The 12,409-nt window shown below is 52.0% G+C and overlaps 1 protein-coding gene across 1 annotated transcript in view; it reads right to left on the bottom strand.

The window, feature by feature from the left end:
- Window positions 1–6,727, bottom strand: part of Wnt5b (Wnt family member 5B) — a 110,051-nt gene extending 103,324 nt beyond the window's left edge. Inside the window, exon 1 of the mRNA XM_075982975.1 lies at window positions 6,411–6,727. The gene's annotated coding sequence lies outside the window, so the exon portion shown is untranslated. The remainder of the gene's footprint in view (window positions 1–6,410) is intronic.
- Window positions 6,728–12,409: the final 5,682 nt, after the last annotated feature.

Genomic DNA, 12,409 nt, shown 5'->3' with positions numbered 1-12,409 from the left:
GGCACTGGAGAAGAATAAGAACATGGTGGGGGGGCAGATTTGCAGCCCGTGTTGACAGGTAGACAAGGCAACCTCGGACCGTGGCACAGGTGTCACACCGCAGGCATGAGGTGTCAGCAGCAGGCGAGAGGTGTGTGGACAGAAGCTGGCCTGGCAGGCAGAAGGCAGGCGTGAAGGGTTTTTCTGGCCGTGGCGCTAGGTCTTGGCTGTGTTCTAGGTCACTGGAAAGAGGGGAGAGTGTGGCCAGGAAGCGTGAGAAGTCTCCATGCAGAGCAGAAATGAGAGGAGGAGGATGTAACTAAGATCCATTACAGTGGCCTAGTCCTTGAGCCGCCAGATCAGAGTCGAGGTAGAGAGCATTGTGGGGGACACAGCCTCTGGGCCCCAACAAGTTAAAGAACTTTATCTGGGCCCTGACAACTTAAAAGATTTGGTCCACCCCCCTAGATGGCACACTGGAAAAGGACCGGATACCAGGGAAAGCTGGCGGACCCTGCTGTCGACCACAGATGGCCAGTTAAACAGCCCTGTATCCACCCGTATCGTCCAGTAGAAGGACCGCACAGCAGCCAGCTTTCTGACATTTCTGAGGTTGCAGCATGAGTTTTAAAGTCATGAATTTAAATGCCTCTGGGATGGGATGTCCTTCCAGGTCAGGTGTAGGTCACGTGCCTCCTTTCACAGTTAGGGGTGTGAGCTTGTCTGCACATGTGTGTGCAAGCAGAAGTCAAAGGTCAACTGTGTTGGGGTCAGGGCTCTTCATCCCGTGGGTTCCAGGGCCTGAACTTCTGTTACCGGGGTTACATAGCCATCTCCTTTACCTGTTGCTCTATCTGTCTCTTTGGTCCTCATCTTCCTTGAGTGTTAGTGAGACGCTGATGCAGCAGGTCTGGCTTGAGGGCTACATGTAAAACAAGGACACCGCCACTATCTTTCCCTTTCACTACTCTTTCCCTTTCATTTCTCTCTCTCCACCGCCCCCCCCCCATACACACACAGCCACACGGAGGATAGGTGGATAGGTGTGAGATACTGTTACCAGCCTACGAATATGGAAGCTGAGGAAAAGAAGTCAACTGCCCCTTGTCGGGGACTGCGGACCACCAGACCCTGAATTTCTTGTAAACAACTTGTTTTCCTCTGCTCTGAAATCCTAATGGCAGGGGAGTGGGTCTGCAGCTGAAAGATCCCGAGAGCTGGGGCATGGCCAGAGCCCTATATAAGCTGCCCCAGAGCACAATAAGTGGGCATTTTTGGCAGTCTTGTCTCAAGCCCTGCCTGTCTGTCTGTCTCTGTCTGTGTTTGTGTGTTTTGAAATTTTCAGCCTAGTTCCCCTGCGCATAGCGAGTAGAGCGCAGAACGGAACCAGCACCGGAACTGATGTAGTGGTGTAGTTTTACAGCCCCTGCTCACCTCAGACTGTGCAGCTGAGGGGGGGGGGGGTCAATGGCGGTTCACACCCAGGTCCATGAAGTACCATGGAGCCTTGGCCTCGGTCTCCGTAGTTCCAATTTGTTCCATTTATTATTTTCTTAGATTTATTTTTTAGTTTATGAATGTGAATATTTAGCTTACATATGTTTATTCACCATGTACGTGCCTGGTGTGCTTAGCATTCAGAAGAGGGCATCAGATCCCCTGGAACTAGAAGGCTGTGAACCACCAAGGGGCTGCTGGGAACTGAACCCAGGTCCTCTACCAGAGCAACAAGTGACCTCAACTGTTGAGCAATCTCTCCACCCCCCACCCCTGCTTGTTCTTGCTCCTGGCTCAGAGTCTCCCTCCCTTCCCAACCTTCCACACAGCAGCTCCTAGATGACGTCCTTTAAGGGTTCATTACCCTGACTGAAGGGCTCAAACTCCAAACAAGACGTCTGCAGATTACTCAAAATTTCCCAAGAGCAACTTCTTAACCAATGTGGGGAAAGTGTGCAGTCTTCAAGGTGCATGGGTGATGGACTCCCGGCTGTGCTCCATCCTTCCCACGATCGGCAGCCTCCTCCCCTCTGGGGTGAGGAGGAGGTTAGGATACCAGGCTCTTTCCTACATCTAGCTCAAGAACGGAACACAGGGAGACAGGAGCAGCACAGCCCAGAGGCACAGCCATAATGGACTTCCTCTCAATGTGAGCGAGCTCAGTGAGGATCCGCAACATCAGGACCACCACCAGCCCGGCCTCAATAGCTTTATGATGTTCTGCGCTGTGCTGTGCTATTTTCAACACTGCTGAGGAGTTTGTCGGGAAATTCTGAGTAAAGATTTACTAAATTCTGCCCTGACGACAACTCTAACTTAGCGTCTGCAGGTAAACTGTCAGCGAGCTGGGGAAGGTGCCGTTGCTGAACCAACCTAAGTCACCGGCTCTTCTAACCCAAACTCAGCCACCGCCCGCCCACAGTCCTGGTTAGAGGCGCTCTGAGCTTATGAACCACACAGACAACAGTTTAGGGGTTTGTATTCCAGGTTCAATGAAGCTACTGAGAAGAAAACTTTCAAATGAGGAACTCAAAGACAAATGTTTTAACTTTTTAAGCTTTACAACCCCTCCTAATTCAATGCCTAAATTGCAAAACAAAGAAACAATAAAAACAAAACAGGTACCTATGTCCAAGTCACCTGAAGCTACAGACAAAGAGCCCTGTCATAATCTTCAGGATGCTACCTACCCACAGAGATCCCTGGGGCTGGGATGGACCAGGAGGCCAACCAAAGGCTCTAGAGGTGTGACCACAAAACCTGCCCATTAGACCCGGCTTTGTGAAACAGGAACCGTGAAGGGACAAGGCCCAGGCCTTCCTCTCAGCACCTCGCTCACCTCCAGGGGCACACACCCCGGACTCCCGCTGGCCTCCCACCCGGGCCAGAGCCACAACATCATAACTTCCACAAACTGCAAGGCAAAGCTATGCAGAGGATGGGGTCAGAACTGAAGGGCCTTTAAGACAACCTGCTATACAGAAAATCAGTGCCAAAGGAGAGAGAGTATAATGTACATCCCATCTCCAAAACAGAAACGAGGGCAAAAATCCAGAAGAAAACAAAGATACAAAGATCAGGGTACACAGGACAGGTGAAGTCTTTGGGGTTTGCAGTTGGGATGTGCCGAACTCAGAAAAATGTCTCTTGAGCCCCCTTTAGTGGCTGTAGCCAGCACCATAGTAAGTGAGGGGACCCCAGAACCTGACGGGGGCCGGGTGTGGCACAGTCAGTGCCCCTAGGGCTTGCAGTAGCAGCCTGTGAGCAGCCCCTCTGAAACTTTCATGCATGGCATCTGGAAGGGCGTCAGGGCGAGGCTCCCACCAGCACCGACCCAGGTTCTAAATCAGCCAGCAGGCGAGAGTCAAGAAGAAAGCCACAGGGGTGGAGAAGGAGGGAGGAGAGAAGCCAACTTTAGAAAGCCTGAAAGAGGACTCACACAGCACAAAAAGACCAGACTGTAACCACAGGGACGAAGTCGGGAAACGCAGCCACAGCAGCCGGCCAGCGGTCACAGCAGCCGGTGAGCCAGGGGGTCAGGCTGGGATTCAGAGGGTGGAGGTTTAAATTTAGCCAGGTAAACAGCCGCCCAGGGGTGGCGACGGCTTGGGAAGAGCAGGGCAGTCACCTGCTCTCTGGCACAGTGGGCGTTTCTTGCTGAAGGAAAAGAGCCAGTCAGAACTGAGTCCACAGCAGGTCCATTTCTGAGACTCCACCAACATGTTGCTAGGAGAGCCATGGAGGAGTGTCTCAGAGAAGGGTCCAGGCCTTCACCCTGAACACCATCTCTATGCCCTGGATTCTCTGGGCTCCCAGCACAGTCTGGAAATGCTCAACGGAAAGCAAACTCTGATGCCTGGATGTGTGGCTCCCAGCACTCTCGCCAAGCAAGGATTTTCACATCTGCAGCCCTTCTAAGCCCTGAGAGACCCGAAATACACCTCTGCTCATCACGTCACAGGGGAGCCCCTGAGGTGCGGGGCGGTGGGTGCTGAGGACTTCTCGAGAAGATTAAGGAGATGAATAATAGTGGTGCGAAAAGAACCGGGAGAGCAAACTCAGAATGGTGGATTGCCTCCGGCCGCACTACGGAAGTCGGAAAATTGCAGTCCTGAGGCGTCCTTGAAGTCAAAGTCAGGACGCACCAGGCTAGCCTCCCCTTTAAAGAAAAACAAACAACAAAATCATTTTAAAACGCTTTTGGGCTAGGAATGAGCTCGGCCATGGAGTACTTGCCTGGCACGCTCAGGGCCCTGTGTTCCAACCCCAGCACTGCAAACAAGAAAACAAAATCATTGCCACTGGGCTAAGAGAAGGATGGAATACACCGGTGAAGAACAATTCTGGTTTTCTTTTCCCAGTATATGTCTACCAGAAATTTTGGGAATTAGAAAGCGCCCTCTCTCTCTCTCTCGCTCTCTCTCTCTCTCTCTCTCTCTCTCTCCCTCCCTCCCTCCCTCCCTCCCTCTCCCTCTCCCTCTCTCTTTCATGTGTGTCTATGTGTGTTGTTCGTGGGATGGGAAAGAGGACCTGAAAGACACAACAAGCACACACTCCACCACTGAGCTATACTCCGGCATCACCTGTAGCTTTTATGCTTCCTAGACAGAAAGTGTTTAAGCGAAGGATTGTTTCAGAGCAGTGAGAAACCCTGGAAGGAGTCACAACTACACATACACTAAAGACGGAGTTGGTTTACAGCACCCTGAGCAAACACCATCATTCACATACTTAGGAGCTGAGCCTGGGAAACCGGGAACTGAGCAGACGGGAAAGAGCCAGCAGGCTCTTCTACGCCTGGATGGGTTCCCTTGACACGAAAACCCCCACACTGTGTCCCAGAGCCTCTGACTTTAAGGGGAGAAGGGGAAGGGGGGAGGTAAGAGGGTTGTGCCTGGTGCCATTCCCCTTTAATCCCAGCACTCGGGAGACAGAAGCAGGCGGATCTCTGAGTTTGAGGTCAGCCTCATTTACAGTGTTAGTTCCAGGATAGTCAGGGCTACCCTTAAAACAAAACAAAACAAAAGCTAAAGGAGGCCTCCCACAGTCCCTCATGGAGACAGCCACCAGCACCTGTTGGTTAGGAGCCCGGGCTTCAGGTATACCTCCTGCCCTCACATCCTATGAAGACCCCACACTGCCTTACTTCTCACACTGGCCCTCAGGGTCTCTAGACATTGCCTTTTAAATCGTACCTCCTTGCTATTTATAACTACCAATTATGTGTCAAAGAGAGATAGGACACTATTTTGAAATAAAAGAAAACTATCACTCAGCCTTCCCTCCAGCCAGCCTTACACCAAGGTGGGGTGTTTGCCAAGTCAGACCTGTGACTGCCAGACTGGCATCCTCAGCCTGTGCCTGAGATCAGGGTCTCTTCTTTGATAAATAATCCACTCTCCGGGTGGATCCATGCAGTGACTGCGGGTGCAGGAGAAGGTTCTCCAGCTTTCTGAGAGTGTACCTCCTCCTCCAGGAGCCCTGTATTACCTGGCCAGTCACAAAAAAAGGAATCCTACGCTTCCACATGAGCCTGTATGAACGCTGGTATCTGACAAGGAGTGAGCTGCTGCCTGCTTGCTATCTCCGCTCCTGTACTGACAGTCAGCATGGACATCGTTCTGGCAAATGGGGGGCGGGGAGGCTGAGCTCCGAGGTGGCCTGAGCCGTTCAGAAGACTGGTAACTTGACCTTGGGCCTTTTTTCTTCCAGGTACCAGGCTGAAACTACCCAGGGTGGAAACCGTGGAGAGCTTTGTCAACGTGGCCCGGTAGCAAAGGCAGTGAAGAAAGACTTTGGTAAAGTGGAGGGCAAAGGCTTCCTCCCCCATCAACTCACTGAGGATTCACCCTGGGCCTGAGCCACCTCAATTTCTCTGCCTGCAAAACAGAACCGATCGTTCTAGAAGCAAAGTGAGCAGTGTCCAATGACTTTTTAAGGATGCAATAACCAAGAAAGTTGAGTCTGACCAGAGTGCTGGGCCAGATACCCGCCGGGGCGCCCCGTGAGGATGGAGAGAGAGATGCAAAGGAGCAATCGAACCAGACAGCACCACATCTCTAGGGCGCAACCCGCGCTGGCCTGGAGCAGGAACTTAAAAGTCACCCCTTCGCGGTACCTGTCCGAGACACTCCGTGCCGTACAGTCACGGAAAACTGCAGCTGGGTCCCGCCAAGCCGGGAAAAGCACAGCCGCTCCGGACTCAAGCTTCCGAGAAGCGACGTGCAACGGCCCGGGTGCCAGCCCCTCTCCTGGCCACACGCCGAAGGAGCGCGGAGCCCCTGGACGCCCGCGCCCCACCTGCCCGCGCCAGGCACCCGCGCGCGGCCCCAGCTTTGTTCGCAGCAGCCCGCGGTGTCGGTCGCCGCGCGCCCCTTTCCCGCCACCTGGTTGTGCAGCGCCCTCGGCCGGCGCGGGGCCACTCCCGAGCTTACCTGCGGGGGGGGGAGGGGGGCTGCGGCGTCGGGTCGGCCGCGGGACGGGGTAGCCTCGGCTCAGCGCGCGGGCCGCTCGCGCAGCCGCCCCGTACTCCTCATCGGCGGTCGGAGCCTGCCCGTCCGGAGTGCCGGGTCTGCCCTGATGGGCGATGGGCGCCCGGAGCTCGGGCTCGGCCGCAGGCTACGCGGGCTCGGGAGCCCTGGGAGACACGGAGTCCCCGCCGTCCGTCCGGGCACCGCCACCGACCTGGAGCGGGGGACCTCTGGAAGTTCCAGCCCCGAGTAGGCGACGCGGTTGGTGGCCACGGCTCGAGTGCAGCGCCAGCGCGGGGCGCGCAATCCCGGGGCTCCGCCGCCTGCGCCCCGCCCCGCGCCGCCTCCCCGCCCCCCGCAGCCCGCGGCCGCGCGCGACGCCCCTCTGCAGGGCTCCTCCCCGGCGCCGGACCGGCCCCCGCACCTGCCTCCTGCGCCGCGGACTCCGCGCCCACCACCCCGCAGGCTCTTGCGGGACAGAGCACAGCAACCTCGCGTGGACGTGCAGTGCGGATGAGTGACTTACGCGTACTCTTTGGACTCAGAAACTACAAAGCGACCCGAGAACTATTTCCACTCTGCAAACTCTCGTCTCCCCTTCTCTGTCGGGACACCTCATAAAGCACCCACACAGACAGGACTCTGATGCCTCGATTGTTCTAGAGGGAAAGGCTTCTTCTGCAAGGACTTAGGGCTGGGTTATTCGCCCGATAAACAGGAGGCACATAAAAGGACCCTGCTGTTAGTAGCCTGCAAAGGTCACTAGAGGCCAGTGTTTGGCCTTAGCTCAGCCCAAAATTTAAACACTTTTATGGCGGTTCCTATAGTCTGTTAAGTTTGTTACCTCCCAGAACACCAGAGTGAGCTGCCCAACGAACAGGAAAGCTGAAAGGAGTTAGTAGAGGCTTTGGGGTGGCCAAGCTGGCCTCCAACTGGTGGCAGGAGCCTTTTCTAAACTCTGGTGACAAGGTTCCTACCAAGAGCTCATGATCCGAGTCTAGACTTCAGGCTGTGAGTGAGTTTGGTCACCCTAATGAAGAAATTGCCTCTGAACTCAGTGTGGTGAGAGGAAGGAAACACCAGTAATAAACAAAGGCTGTGCTTTTGACCTAGAAACCAAACAAGGTGACAGATTCCCCTTTCCGGGGTCAGGGGCAACAGAGAAGTTCCGGGCATTAAAGAGACCAGGAACTCATCACACTGATGAAGTGAACGGAACTGTTGTTGGGGGTTGATGGCGGGGAGGGGGGCGGTTAACAATAGGAAGAGTTAAGAGATCTTTTTAGCAAGTGACCCCCTAATCTGAGAGAAAGACAACAGTTGGTATTGGACGAGCAGACAGGTACCGGTGAGTTTTCTCACTTGGGATGTGGTTTCTGAGATCTGGTCAGGTCAGTAAACCAATTCCTTACGATTGTTATGGGAACTTGGCCTCTCAGAGACTCTAGTTCAAGGCTTTTTCCTTGGGGACACACGGGACAAGGAAAGAACTGCAACAGGCTTTTTCTTTTGGGCCACAAACCAGCTCCACGGAGACTTCTTACTAGTTATGAATGCTCAGCCATATATTATGTTTGTTTCTTGCTAGCTCTTATAACTTGAATTATCTGTTCCTCTTCATCTACATTTTGGCTCAGGGCTTTTTACCTTTCTTTCCTTCTGTATATCTTTTTCTCTTCCTTTCTTTTTTCTTCCTTCCTCTCATTTTTCCTCCCTCCCTCCCTCCCTCCCTTCCTCCCTTCCTTCCTTTTTGTTTTGTTTTTTTGTTTTTCTAGACAGGGTTTCTCTGTGTAGCTTTGGTGCCTGTCCTGGAACTAGCTCTGGTAGACCAGGCTGGTCTCGAACTCACAGAGATCCGTCTGCCTCTGCCTCCCGAGTGCTAGGATTTAAGGCATTTGCCACCACCATCTGGCCTCCTTCTGTATCTCTTACTTTCATTGCTTCTCTTGTTTGGATGGCAGGTGGTTGCCTGGCTTCTGGCCCTGGGTGTGTCCCTCTCTTTCTCTCTTCTTCTCTCCTCCTAGATTTCTCTTCTTACTTATTCTGTCTGCCAGCATGGCGTATCCCTCTTCTGCCTAGTTATTGGCCATTCAGCTTTTTATTAGACCAATCAGGTGCCTTAGGCAGGCAAGGTGAAACAAATGTAACACACATAGTTACAGTAATATTGTGCAGCATAAACAAAGGTAACACATCTTTGCCTAGTTGACATTCTATTCCACATCGGAGAACTGTCTAAAATGGGCATAAAATCTCTAGCTGCTTTGTCAAGTTATAAATAGGTCTCACTATTTCCCTCTAGTGAAGCATTTGTTCTGGCGGTGGAGCGGGGAAGCTTTGTGAAGTTTGAGGGAAAGCATGAGTCTGGAGACTGTAATCACTTCAGAATGCTACGGAGGAATGGATCTAGAATGCGGTTTGGGCTCCACTTCCTGAGTTCTCAGCATCAGGATGTTTAAAGGCTAGAGAAGCAGATGTGAGGAGGCAGACCTCTCACTAAGAGCACACGGGCTCACTTTGTCTGGCTCCTCACTGTCAACAGAGTGGGAAGAGGCGATAAATGGACGCAGCTCCAGCTAACCGTCCAGCCCACCCCTCTTTTCTTCCTCAGTCTAAGATAGTCCAATAGTGGCCCCTGTGGAAGCCCTACTCAGGTAAGATGTGCATCTGAGCAGGCCACATAGCTTGGGCAGTGTTCTAGAGAGGTCTATACAGTACTGCACTCCAGAGGCAGGGCTGATGAGATCTGTTTTCCATTGGGTGTCAATCTTCCAGGATCTAGGCTAAAAAGTAGGAGAGAGCAAGCTGAACACAAAAATTCCTCACTCTCTACTTACTGGCGGTGATGTAATGTGGCCAGCCACTCAGTCCCTGCAGCCATGACTTCCCCAACATTGTGTTTGTCTTAGTTGGGATTTTTGTTGCCGCAAGGAGGCACTATGGTCATGGCATCTGTTTGTTTTTATGTGTATACGCACTCTCTCTGCATATATTACTTTATGCCAGTAGAGGGCATCAGATCCCACTGTAGATGGCTGTGAGCCTCCATGTGGTTGCTGGGAACTGAACTTAGATCTCTGGAAGAGCAGCCAGTGTTCTTAATCCACTAAGCCATTTCTACAACTCATAGCAACTCTTATAAAGGAAAGCTTTTAATTGGGGGTATCTTGCTTACAGTTCATGCTGGCAGGAAGCATGGCAGCATGCAGGCAGACGTGGAGCTGGAAAAGGAGCTGAGATCTTGACCCACAGGTAACAGGAAGAGGTCTGAGACACTGGGCATGGCTTGAGCATATATGAGACCTCTAAGTCCACCTTGACAGTGACACACTTCCTCCAACATGGCCACCTACTCCGACAAAATCATACCTCCCAATAGTGCTACTATCTATGACCTTATGGGAGCCAATTACATTCAAACTACCACAGCAACCAAAATAAACACTTTCTCCATTAAGTTGCTTTTGTCAGGGTATTTTGATCACAGAAAAGGCTACTGCCCTCACCACCACCACCACCACCCCTTTTGGGTGTTGTTCACTTCTCCCAAACGAAAGAAACATATATATTCTTAGTATGTTAGGTTTAAAATGAAGGAAGGGAAGGGGGTCAGGAGTGGTGGTGCACGCCTTTAATCCTACCATTCAGGAGTCAAAGGAAGGAGAATCTCTGTGAGTTCAAGGCCAGCTTGGTCTATAAAGTGAGTTCTAGTCCAGCCAACAATATACAGTGATATCCTGACTCAAAAAGACCAAAATATAATATAAAAAATAAGAAAGGACAAGTTTGGGGTCAGCTTGTGCTATGGAGTGAGATCCTGTATCCAAAAGAAGAAGGAGAAGGGAAGGAGGGAGGGCGGGGGAAGGTAGGCAGAGGAAAGGGAAAGGAGGGTAAGGAGGGGAGAAAAGGGGAAATAATATCTGGTCCTATGGGAATTCCTATGACCCTGGCTGCGATTCCTGAAGAGCGTTGTCAGCACTCACAGGCTGACAGCCACACTTGGGAGACTCTCCTCTAAGCCAGAACAACTGGAGAGGGAAGGGAGACACCTTAGCTCTTGGGGTCTTTCGTGGGCTCCCTGGTTAGTGGATCAGCTGTTGCCAGAACCAAGGCCATGAGGAAGAACTTTGGGCCTTGTTGCGTCTGTGTGCAGACAGGACACCTAGGTGTGCTAATCCTCCAGGCCAACTCATCTGGACCATTGCAAAGGGTTTGTTTAGGATGCAGAGAAAATATCCCCTCCCAGGAGGGTGGGGGAGGACCTGACCATGAGCCTCCACACCCTAGAATGGAACTGTGAGGCAAAGCTGATGACCCGTTCTCTAGTCCCGCCCCCAGTACACTTGGTCTAACACGTTCGTCTCCTGCTGCCTTTCCAGGCATGACAGAAACTAGCATTTTTCTAGGAATAAAAGCTTTCAAAACTGGCGAATCTGACTCAGTATCCACACACTACCCATGGACTACCCCAGACGCACAGTAGCTGGGATGGTTTGGGGCATGTTGGATCAGCAGGTTCTACTCGCCTCCCTTCTAGCAGTCATGTGTCGGTCTCTCCTCTCTCGCTGTGGTAAAACACAAAATCAAAGCGACATCAGGGACAAGGTTCACTTTGGCTCAGTTCCAGAGGACTTACCGCCCATCAACAAGCTCAAAACCAGGCAGAGCAGAGGCAGGACAGCTGTGGAGCATAGTAAGCCTGGGGCTGGAGAGACGGTTCCTCAGCTGAGAGCGCTCATTGCTCTTACAGAAGACCTGGATTCAGTTCCAGACACCCACATGGCTGCTTACAAGCACCCGTAACTCCAGTTCCAGGGAATCCAACACCCTCTGCAGGTACCAGGTATGCATGCAGTGCACATGCAAGCAAGACACTCACATACATAAAATAAAAGATAAATAAGTCTTAAAACAAACAAACGAACAACAAAAACCCAAAAACTCAAGGCCCACCCTCCTCTGGTGTTGTGTTTCCTCCAGCAAGGCTTTGCCTCCTGAGGCCTTCACAATTTTCCCAAACAGTAATACCAGCTAGGAACCAAATGTTGAGCTATATTAGCCGATGGGGGATATTATGCCTCTTGTGCCAGTTGGCTCATGGGTGTCTCATGATGCGAAATACATTTAGTCCAACTTCAGAAGTCTCTTCTGAGACTCAAGGCAATCCCTTAACTGTGACCACCTCTAAAAACAACACAAAACAAAGAAACAAGCTGCACACTTCCAAAAGACAATTGCACAGAAGAGAGCGACAGGGACAGAGCATGGCAAGAGTCAGCCAAAGCATGGCTGAAACCCAGCAGGGAAAACGCTAATGATCTCACTCCATGTCTGGCATCTAGGACTCCTGGTAAATTATCTCAGTTCTGAAAGAATGAGGTAACTCCGCCCCTCCAGCTTTGTTGCCTGCAACACACATTTCTCTCTTGGACGAGTTCCACTCCTTGCATCCAATTCTCCTTGGCAGACATTCCATGACTGTGGTACCTCCAACATCATGGGGGTTTCATCATAACCCAGGCTCCATGTTCACAGCTTCATATGAGGGCCTCTCAGAGCCGGGCGATGGTGGCGCACGCCTTTAATCCCAGCACTTGGGAGGCAGAGGCAGGCGGATCTCTGAGTTCGAGACCAGCCTGGTCTACAGAGCTAGTTCCAGGACAGGCTCCAAAGCCACAGAGAAACTCTGTCTCGAAAAACAAACAAACAAAAAAAAAAAAGAGGGCCTCTCAGGACCTCTTTGAGGAATTCAATCCTGTCACCCACTGTCTGAAACCGTGGAATAAGAATCCATGACCCACCATCCCCCAATCTTCCATTTTTTTTATGCCTATAAAACCAGTGCTTGGTAGAAACTTTCCTTTGTAGTTGCTGCCCAAGAGCAGGAAACCCCTTAGGATCTGTCCTGTCACATGCTGGGCCTCTGGCGGGCAGGGCTTTGCCTTCCTGCTGTCCCAGTGCAG

Source organism: Microtus pennsylvanicus, chromosome 8 (assembly GCF_037038515.1).
Source record: "Microtus pennsylvanicus isolate mMicPen1 chromosome 8, mMicPen1.hap1, whole genome shotgun sequence".
In the NCBI taxonomy this organism is placed as follows: Eukaryota; Metazoa; Chordata; class Mammalia; order Rodentia; family Cricetidae; genus Microtus; species Microtus pennsylvanicus.
Note: the sequence above shows the minus strand (reverse complement) of the source record. Positions and strands in the feature narration are given on the sequence as shown.